Source organism: Palaemon carinicauda, chromosome 7, assembly GCF_036898095.1.
Source record: "Palaemon carinicauda isolate YSFRI2023 chromosome 7, ASM3689809v2, whole genome shotgun sequence".
In the NCBI taxonomy this organism is placed as follows: domain Eukaryota; kingdom Metazoa; phylum Arthropoda; class Malacostraca; order Decapoda; family Palaemonidae; genus Palaemon; species Palaemon carinicauda.
Window position 1 is genome coordinate 103452605 of NC_090731.1, and position 10000 is coordinate 103462604.

At 36.0% G+C, this 10000-nt stretch overlaps 1 long non-coding RNA gene across 1 annotated transcript in view; it reads left to right on the plus strand.

Moving 5' to 3' along the window:
* LOC137643978 (uncharacterized) overlaps positions 1-10000 on the plus strand; it is a 60536-nt gene that overhangs the window by 6921 nt on the left and 43615 nt on the right. The gene's annotated exons all lie outside the window — the stretch shown is intronic.

A 10000-nucleotide genomic window follows, 5' to 3' on the forward strand; every position in this document is an offset into this window, starting at 1 on the left:
TTTTTTTTTCTTTTTTTTTTTACTTATTTTGTATTAGTTTCACTTTTACTTTTACATGTCTTATATGCGTATTTTCTTCAAGCTGTATTTTCTCTAATTTTAAGTTTTAAAGAATTTTATCCAATCACCTTACCATGTCTTATATCTACAAACAATGCCACCTCAATTAAAAAAAAAAAAAAAAGTAACAGATAGCTTTTACTAAAAGTATACACCATCTCCCTTATCATATTAGTTCTCCTTCAATCAATAATTAACTCCTAAATTTCCTCAATTCTGAAACTCACTGATATTGTAATAATTTCGAACATCTTCAATTAGCTGAAAAACACTGATTTTTCATTTAGGATTTTACTCTTCACTGTCCAAGCTGAACGAATAAGTGAAGAGTAATTAAAAAGATGCAATAGCAATATAATTCATGGTAACTAAGTTAGTGGCCAAACTGGCTGATATAAAATCTGATGTCATATAAACGTCGTCTTATTGGTAAATTTATACCCGGAGGTCAACTACAAATTATTTATGAGCCCTTCTGGCCAATGGTCTCCAAGTAATAGCATATAATGCTGCCAGACATACATAACATATCGGTGCAGCCCCTCTCCTTAAGGTGAACCGATGATCCGCCATCAAGAGTGACCTTCAATCCAAGCCTCTTGGTGGCTACCCTTCAGATAGTACCTAGGTCTCACTACGAGCTGCAGGAAGTGGTGTACATGACTGCTTTGAATGTACTAACTTTTGTTTATACCTGATATAACAGTCTCTTCCATGTGATCTTCTTTGGAAACATACTGCATATGATTACGTCCAAAGAGGTCAATCAAAACAAAGTTTGCTGACCTGACATCGAAAAAAAAAACTAGAGCTGTTAAGACAATAATCTCATTTGAGTTCAAGGCCGTCTGTGTTTAGTAACAGGAAATTACAATGTGACTGAGTTAATCCTACAATATTACAACATAAATCCGCATTCTTTTTAAGATTCATCTTACTTGAAGGATAATTCACTTTATTTGATTTTAAGTTCTGCATGTAAGTCCTTTTATATAAAAGTATTGTGTCTTACATAGGAGTTATTGAATTTTGAAACTATTCCAGCAAAAAAAAAATGCAATTGTAAGCTGTTATTGGTTATTATCAAAAGTAACTTATTGATAGATTATGACTGTTTTAAATTTCAAATTATCCCTATGGAGTGTAATAACTGCCATCCTTAACAAATTGTTTGTATCCTATTTAGTTCCTGTATTTTATAGCATTATTACTTATTTTCTATCTTGAAAACCTGCTTTTTAGCCCTTCTGAGCAACTACAAGTTATAGGAGCATTTTTTATAGAGATTAATTAAGGTAAATGTAACAACGTAGCAGAGCAATTCTTCAGAAATTGAAAATGTGGATTATGTGAAATTAAATACTTAAAAGAATTATGCACATAAGCAGAACAATGCTGTGTAATGAGTGATGGAGGTGTTCTAATCACAGATAAATCTCTGAGGTCGTGGATGGTAGGCAGACCTGAAGTGGCCAGAGTTTTAAGTGGATTTTGAGAAGATCATGTATTCATATGCCAATGAGGAGACGCATCACTATGAAGATACACTTAGTGGACAGTAAAAAAAAAAAAAAAAAAAAAAAAAAAAAAAAAAAAAAATTGCCAAAGCTGTACTGTTACTTGTGGATGTCATGAAAAGCTGGGGAATCTCTTTGAGGAGGATAGTCCAAATTTGGTGGTCATACACACCAGACATTTCTAATCCAGCAGTCACTGAAACAGTTTGCAGTGTTCTGTAAATTGGATAAAAAGAGTTGCCTCATAGACAGAACCAAAGCAATTGATGAACTTTAGAAGAGAAACAAACTCCCACTCTTTAGAAGGAACAGAAGATCAAAAGTACCTAAAGGAAAGAGATCATTTATGAAGAATATAGCCTTTTTTGCAAGGCTTCACATTGGCTGTTAAAACTGCAATGGGAACCTAGACAAATTCTTCCGTCATGAAAATCAAGCTTGTCCTTCCTCGTTATCTAATGCAGGAAAGCTAACCTGGATGGCAAAAGCCAGTAGCTGGAGTGCCCTCCTAAGGCATTGCAGAAGCTCATTCTAATGTATGTGTTGTTTATTTAGTTGTCTTTGATGGTGACGTCATTTTGCAGATGTGGAAGCCAGGCACTGTCGATATGAGTACCAAGTCTTATCTCCATAATTCAAAATTTAATGGTAACTGCATGGATACTTCACACCTCAAGCTTGTCTGAGATAGCTATATAGACGGTTCCTTGAAGAAAGCAACACGACAAAGAAAAGACCGAAGAAAAGGGTGTGATGGCTTGCGGTGAGCACCACACTCATACCAGTAAATTGGCAAATTTCCTACATGTCTATGCTAACAAAGGAGAGTTATTCACATTCCATTTCTATGTGTGTGTTAATCCCTTCTATGACAAGGTAAAGGATCTGGTAGTCACTGATAGAGAAGCAGTCATCTGTGTTCTAAGGCAAGAGGCAGAAACTAGGATCATGATGCATGTAGCACATGCTACACAATATAACCTTTCTCAGATTCAAGTTTGAACCATAGACACTGATGCTATTTTCTTGGCGATGATGGTGGAACAGGCACAAAATATTTATGAAGAAATAAGATACTTTTTAATAGGATATAAAAAGACACCTGTCTCCTTGTAGTATCTCTAAATGTGTGTTAAGAATAATCTCTCGAGGTGACGATTATTTAGCATGTCTTAAGAGCTTTAAATCATTACGGAGAGATGAGTAGTGATAGTAGTATTTATATGTATATAATTATTATCATTATGTTATGGGTATATAACTGCTCAGTCATATTTAAATCAATTATGTAAAAGAATTATTTCTAATAAATATACTATGATGCATACAGATATAATGCGGTGTTCCTTTATCATGGTTCTTGAAAAATCTATTGCAATGTAGGAAATCTGGAAGGTTTTAGAACAAATAGACGCGATAGAATAATGCATCCGTAAAAGTTAGAATGGAAATAACATCATTGAAGATGAGTCTAGATTCAAAAATTGTTATATATTAAAAAATAAGGGTGAGGGTTTTCATCAAGTGAATAGGAATCCATATAGTTACATGCTATGAGATTATAGGCTAAAGTTCTTTGGTTATATATAACCCAAGAGGGTTATATATAAGGGGAGTTTTGCATTGCAACGTCACACCTCTCTGGTCAGTCTACATTGTCCTTCGGAATGCAGATATACTGTAAAGTCAAGTTTAACCCAGAACGGAATAACATATGGTGTGTTCACCAAGGGATCCAATTCCTAAATTCCTTCTCCAGTGACGTCACAGAAGCACAACGATGGGCCATGTATTTGTCACCAGTGATGGTGTTTTGTTTTTTTCCTCTCAAAACGTGGTCAAATGGTGATATCTGGCATCTCTCCGATTAAATCAGGTAAATTAACTTGAAATACTCTCAGCCAAGCAGTGCATATTTTTTTTTTCGTAACAATTAGGTACGTTTATTTGTGCAAATATATTCTAATTAACCAACTTGATTGATCTGTTTTATAGTTTATATATGACTGACCTATTTTTACGTTGTTAATGATCTTAAAATGGTACATATATTTTGTCTGTCTCATATATAGCTTGTTTGTTATTCCCTTATTTCTTTTCCTAATTGGGCTGATTCACCTACTGGAGCCCTTGGGCTTCTGGTATTCTGCTTTCCCAACCAGTGTTGTGACCTGAATAATAATAATAATAATAATAATAATAATAATAATAATAATAATAATAATAATAATAATAATAATGATATCAATTAACAATATTAATAATAATAATAATAATAATAATAATAATAAATTATTCAAAAACTTTTAACGTTAACAAGAGTAGGATCAGTAAATTAAGTGCACTGCCCAGTCGATGCGCACCAGTGACGTCACAATGCGGGAACTGAGCGACCGACGGTCTCACCTGGTCTCACCTTGTGTTTTTCCGTCTTGGTTATTCCATTCATCATTCACGGAGCCGACTTCTACGTTCATCACTTGGCAACTCCTGCAACACCTTCGCTCTCGGGGTCGCTCTCAGTAATATTATCATATTACTGAGGGATGGAGCTTTTATCCAGAACAAGACAGACACTGCGAGGACCTCTACAATAATCCGGACTGCGACTGTGATTGCTGTACGTCATACCAGCAGCGACGTGCCTACATGTTCAACACCGTTGGCCGTTACACCACCGACATAATTGATAAAACCCTGATAAATCACCATATCAGGTGCAGCTGCAAGGGGTGCAAAGACGCCACTATCAAGCTTATCAAATACCACAGATTCGTGAAATCAGCTACCAGGGAAGGGACTAACCCCCTCACAAGAGAAGGAAGAGTCCTGAACGTCCTCCACCAGCGCTAGTACCAGCCTTACCATCGCCACTAAGGACACCAAGGACTGAGAGCACAGACTCGTCCTTGTCCGTCCCTACAACTCCTTAGCAGTCAATTGCAGCCACAGTCAACCTTTCAACCGCCGTGCCTGAGTCCTCCAATGCCATGGAGACTGAACAGGGGAACCACTCCACGGACTGCAATTGCACTGATTGCCTTACTAAACTCCTGCAAGAAGACTCCACCATTGCAGGGAACATCCCAGCTCCACAGCCAAAGAAACCTCTTACGAAGTTTCAGCTCTCACATATGGACAGCGCACTTCCCTACACCTCTGTTGCTGCCATGGCTAATAAGCCAGGCATGCAACTCACTGCCAGAGCCAACAGGAAAGGTGATCTTATCATCTACCCCAAGGATGTTGAGACAGCCAGATCCCTCCAGGAAGACCCAACTCTAACGCTGCCGGATCCTGCATTTATCAGGAAGAAAGCTGTCATCACCAGGTATCCTGTTACGATGCCTATTACCATTGCAACTTCATGCAGCAACATTGACTATGCTGTTCGCTGCATGAGCAAGGGCAACGTCCCTGGTCGACGTCTCATCGCCGCCTTCATCGGTCCAGTTCCCTCAAAACTGGATCTAGGAGTCTGGGGAACTTCCCCTATCGAGTAATATACACCTGAGCCCGTTCGCTGTTATAGATGCCAACGTTTTGGCCATCACAAAGAAGAATGCAGAGGCCCCATCATCTGCGGTGTCTGCAGCCAGCGCCACTGCACAAAAGTGTGCATAAAAGCTCACAAGGAAGAACGACACATCACATCCAAGTGCCCCAACTGTTCTAGGCCACACCATGCTTGGAATAAGCGCTGACCAGAACGTCTCAAGAGGATTGCAGCTAGGAAGAACACATCCTCTCCTAATAAGGAGAAACCAGCTTCAATCCAGCCACCAAAAGACCAGCGACCTCCTCGCCAGAGAAGCCAGCGCCAGCCAGCCACTGTTCCTGTGCCTGCACCTGCAACTGCTTCTCATAAGGGCCAGCAACGACCTGCAACCGCTCCTCATAAGGACCAGCAACGACCTGCAACTGCTCCTCATAAGGTCCAGCAACAACCTGCAACTGCTCCTCATAAGGACCAGCAATGACCCTCATCCTCAATTCCACCCCAAACCTTGGCTCAACATATTGAGTCCCTCACCTTACAAGACCTCATTCCCATCGCCTTCTGGATCCTCACCAGAGTCCTTTCCTTATCCTCAACCCCCACCTTCCTGCAGCTCCTGCAACAATTCCACATTCCAGCTCCAGAGCAGGGATAAGCCTCTTTGCTTAAACCTACTCCTATTCTCTCTGACTGCAGAAACTTCTCTCCTCTCCTAGTCTCTCCTGCTTACTGGGACTTGCTGCAATCAACACTTTTTCTCTAACCAAAACTTTTCATTTCGTGGACCTAAAAAGGAGTATCCTTCTTCGGGTTACTTCCCTCTTTTTCATGTCCTTGTCAAATCCCTCCTTTAATCACTCATCCTTTATCCTTTTTCCTGTTCAGTTCCCTTTCAAATCCAACCTTTCCTTTTAATATACCAATTTTTGGCTCCTTTTGGAGTTCTCCTATTTCCAGATTGATATTCTCTTACGGGCTGTCCAGCGACAAGAACCCGTGTCATGCTACAGGCATGGCAATCTTCACCAACCAACCAACCGTCTTGGTTTAACCTATGGCTATTGATACCTTTGCTCACTCGTACCTCCCTGATCTCTACAATAATCTTGTTGCGCTTAATTAATTGTGGTATTCAAGTGAAAATATAACTGTCTAAGCATAGTAGTATTATTGTGTTTGAATTGCTGTAAAGAAATTAAGTGTAAGGAACTCTGTATAATTATTGTTTGGTCAGTCGGTCTAATTACTAAGCCTAAACTTCTGCATACCGGCTCCTAAATAAAAATTAATTTGTGTATTAATCTGTTAATAAAAACCAGTAGTATAATTTGGACTTGTGCTCTGTCAGTAGCAGCACATAAGTGTCCATTATATTTCTTTAATTGAGTACAATACTTTTAAAATTTATCACGATTTAGTACAGGAAAGTGGGGACTGAGATGGAAAATTATTATTATGTAAAATATTTAGTGAAACCTGCTTGATACCTCTTTACTTGCTTCAAGTGATAAATTTTTAAGTGTGTATAATCTCTTTAAATATATAATAGTCTTATAAATCAGTAAGCCATCTACATTATGTATTCTTTTGACTTAATTTATAACTCTGTTACGACCTCGAGTTTGGTAACTATCACTCTTAAAACTATTTAAGTCGTAGACCTAAGAGAACTCCGAATTACAGCATTTCAGATAATTAATTATCCTGATGGATTTTCTGAGCTTTTAAAACAAGAAAACATAACAAATTGGACACCCCAACAGTTGACTCGTGTATATAATGTTATACTATAAATAAGTCAGGAGGACGGAATTAAGGAAACTTACTGAGATTGATCAAATCCTAGGTTATGAGAGAGAGAGAGAGAGAGAGAGAGAGAGAGAGAGAGAGAGAGAGAGAGAGAGAGAGAGAGAGAGAGAGAGAGGGGGGGGGGGTGGGGGAAAGAACAGACAAATAATAATGGCTGTGAGAGTTGAAAAAAGCACAAGAAGTTGCTCATTACGTTTGAAAGGCTGGAAGTATGGGGAACTGATGAAGTGCTACTATTGTTGCTTACCAATAACAACAAGCTGTTGCTACAGTGGAAGAGATGATTTGAAGTAACAAAGTGATGTAATCAATGGAATTACAAAATTGACGTGAATGTTATGATCTGGAGAATCCTATAAATCTAATCAAGTATCATCGCTGTTTTGTCACACGGTGTAATTATTAGCTTATCCTTTATGTGATATGCTATCAACGAAATTACGTTCTTTGTTAGTTTGTTGATTAAAACCCATTGTATAATTTAGACCAGAGTTCTGCCTGTACCCTCACATAAGCATCTTTTGTACTTTTTCAAATGAATATAATAATTTTGATAATTTTCACGTTTTAGCACAGATAAGAGCTGATTTTGATGAAATTTCTATATAATGTAAAATAGTCAGTGAAACCTGCACGATACTACTTTATTTGCACTAGGTGATATATTGTAATAATTGTATATTCTTTTTTAAATATTTATTAAACTAATAGTTACGTAAGCCATCCAAATTATGTATTCTTCTGATTTTTCGTTTGTATACCTCTGTTAATACCTTGAGTCCAGTCATCATTACTTTTAAAAATATTCAAGTCGTAAACATAAAAGAACTCTCAAGTTAAAGGATTTCAGAGTATTAATTTTCCTAATTGATTCTCTAAATTTTTAAAACAAAACCTAGCAATTCACTCTGCTTATAGAAATACATTAACGCAGTTAAGGCCAAGTCAGCAGATAAAATAGGAAATTATCGTAACAAGTGATCCGATTTTTAAACTTGTTCGGTTTTCATCCTAAGGTCATTTCTGCCTTCTCCTTTCTTTTACTCTCAAAAACCAATTGATAAACTTATAAGTAGTAAGTATGTAATGATAATAATATAGTGATAATGTAGCATAAAATATCCATCAATATTAATTACGTCTAAAATAAAGACATATTAAAAACGATTCCTATATTACAAGGTAGGCTAATGTTCAATTAATCATAGCAAAATATAGTCATGGTATTAACCAAAAGTTAATATTGAATAAATTAGATATTTTTTATTATTCCTGATCTTTGCATTCTCTAATTTTGAATTTTCTGTTTTCAAAATGAACAAGATCGTCCGTCCACATTTGTAGCGACTCTTAATTTTCTGTTCATCAAAATCTCAATTATATCGTTGTTTTTCTTGCATTCCCTTGTGAGTATATCAGGCACTTACTGTAGGATTCAGCTTCTTCATCTCTTGATCCCTATATTTTTTAAAGTTTGTCGGCTATCAGTATATAAATTTAGTCTAAAAGGGATATTTCCTGGTTTACCTCTAAACATTTGCTCTTCATAATTTTTTTTTATTATTATTATTATTATTATTATTATTATTATTATTATTATTATTATTATTATTATTATTATTATTATTATTATTATTATTATTATTATGCAGTTATTGAATAAATAACGGAAAAGAGAGAGTTTAGCCATTTAATTTTTATTTCCTATTTATTGACATTATTTTCATGGGTCCTATTATTATATTTTCTCCTTTTTTCTACATTATTATACCTTTCTGATGTTCTTTAATTCATATTTTCAATTAGGCTTGGCATTTTCAATTTATTTCTTTTGCTATTCTTTAGTAGTTTCCATTTTTTTATGCATATTTTTTTTTTTCATCCAGCTTCATGTCATTTTTCTTAGGATGATAAAATATAGATTGAATAAAGTAAATCAGACAATGCTCCGGGCAATCTACAGGAAGCACGCAACTCTTCATAAGGAAACAGTGCTTGAGAGGTCACTGCTGCATAGCCTGTGAAGTGAGACCAGATATTTATTTAAAAGGAAATTCTATTTTTTTTACTAGTGTAACAACTAAAAAGAGCACATATTGTATGTTTAACTGTGTTGGGTATGACGGGTTGGCTCCAACGTTCGACAGCACGGTAACGTACCTGTTCACACGTCAAACCAGCCGCTAACGGGAACATGCGTACGTTAAACGTAAACACAAACGTATGTACAATAGACTGGCGTTGCAATGGTTCCGGTCAGGCACACGTCTACCGCATACGGCCTTTACTCTTCCCGACAAAAAAAAAAAAAAAAAAAAGGCAATTTCGTCTCACGGGAGTAAACAGGATTAGCCTACTGTATTTCCTATACATCATGATACTGTATATACACCATTAGCATTTCTTTTTCAATGAGAGTGTGAATATTTATCCTCTCTCTCTCTCTCTCTCTCTCTCTCTCTCTCTCTCTCTCTCTCTCTCTCTCTCTCTCTCTCTCTCTCTCTCTCTCTTACGTAATCCATGTACACTAATTAAATTAACAGCTTCTCTTTACGTCAAATTTTAATCTATTATCCTTTCAATTTATTTTCCTAACTTTCAACGTTTTTAATTATTTTTTTAGCTTTTCATTTCCTATTGATAATATTTGAATCCTTACTACATAATGAAATACAAGCATTCTAATTCAAATAACTAGAATAAAAAAAAGACTTGGTCCAGAATATTGTATGTTTTTTTATTAGACGCATTTTCTGTGTAATATTGTTTTCCTAACTGGGAGCGCTGTCCAGCGAAACACCAGCCTTGTTCTATTTTTAACCTCCTCGCCTCTAAGCTAGCATATTTTTTTTTGTTTTATAATGATACATTTTTCCTCTATCTTTCATATTTCCTGACAAAAAAAAAAAAGAAAAATTGTTTTTTAAAGAAGTCTCTTCAAACAAAGCATATAAATGTAATTCAGTATATTATATAACATACCAAATATTACCTAAACATAATGTATATATGGGCCACTTTTAATCTTTTTTTTATTATTAGAATATCTATAGAAAGGGTTTATCACTGAATAGTTTACTTGTGTTAGCTATTATGTTGTCATGTGTATTTGTTT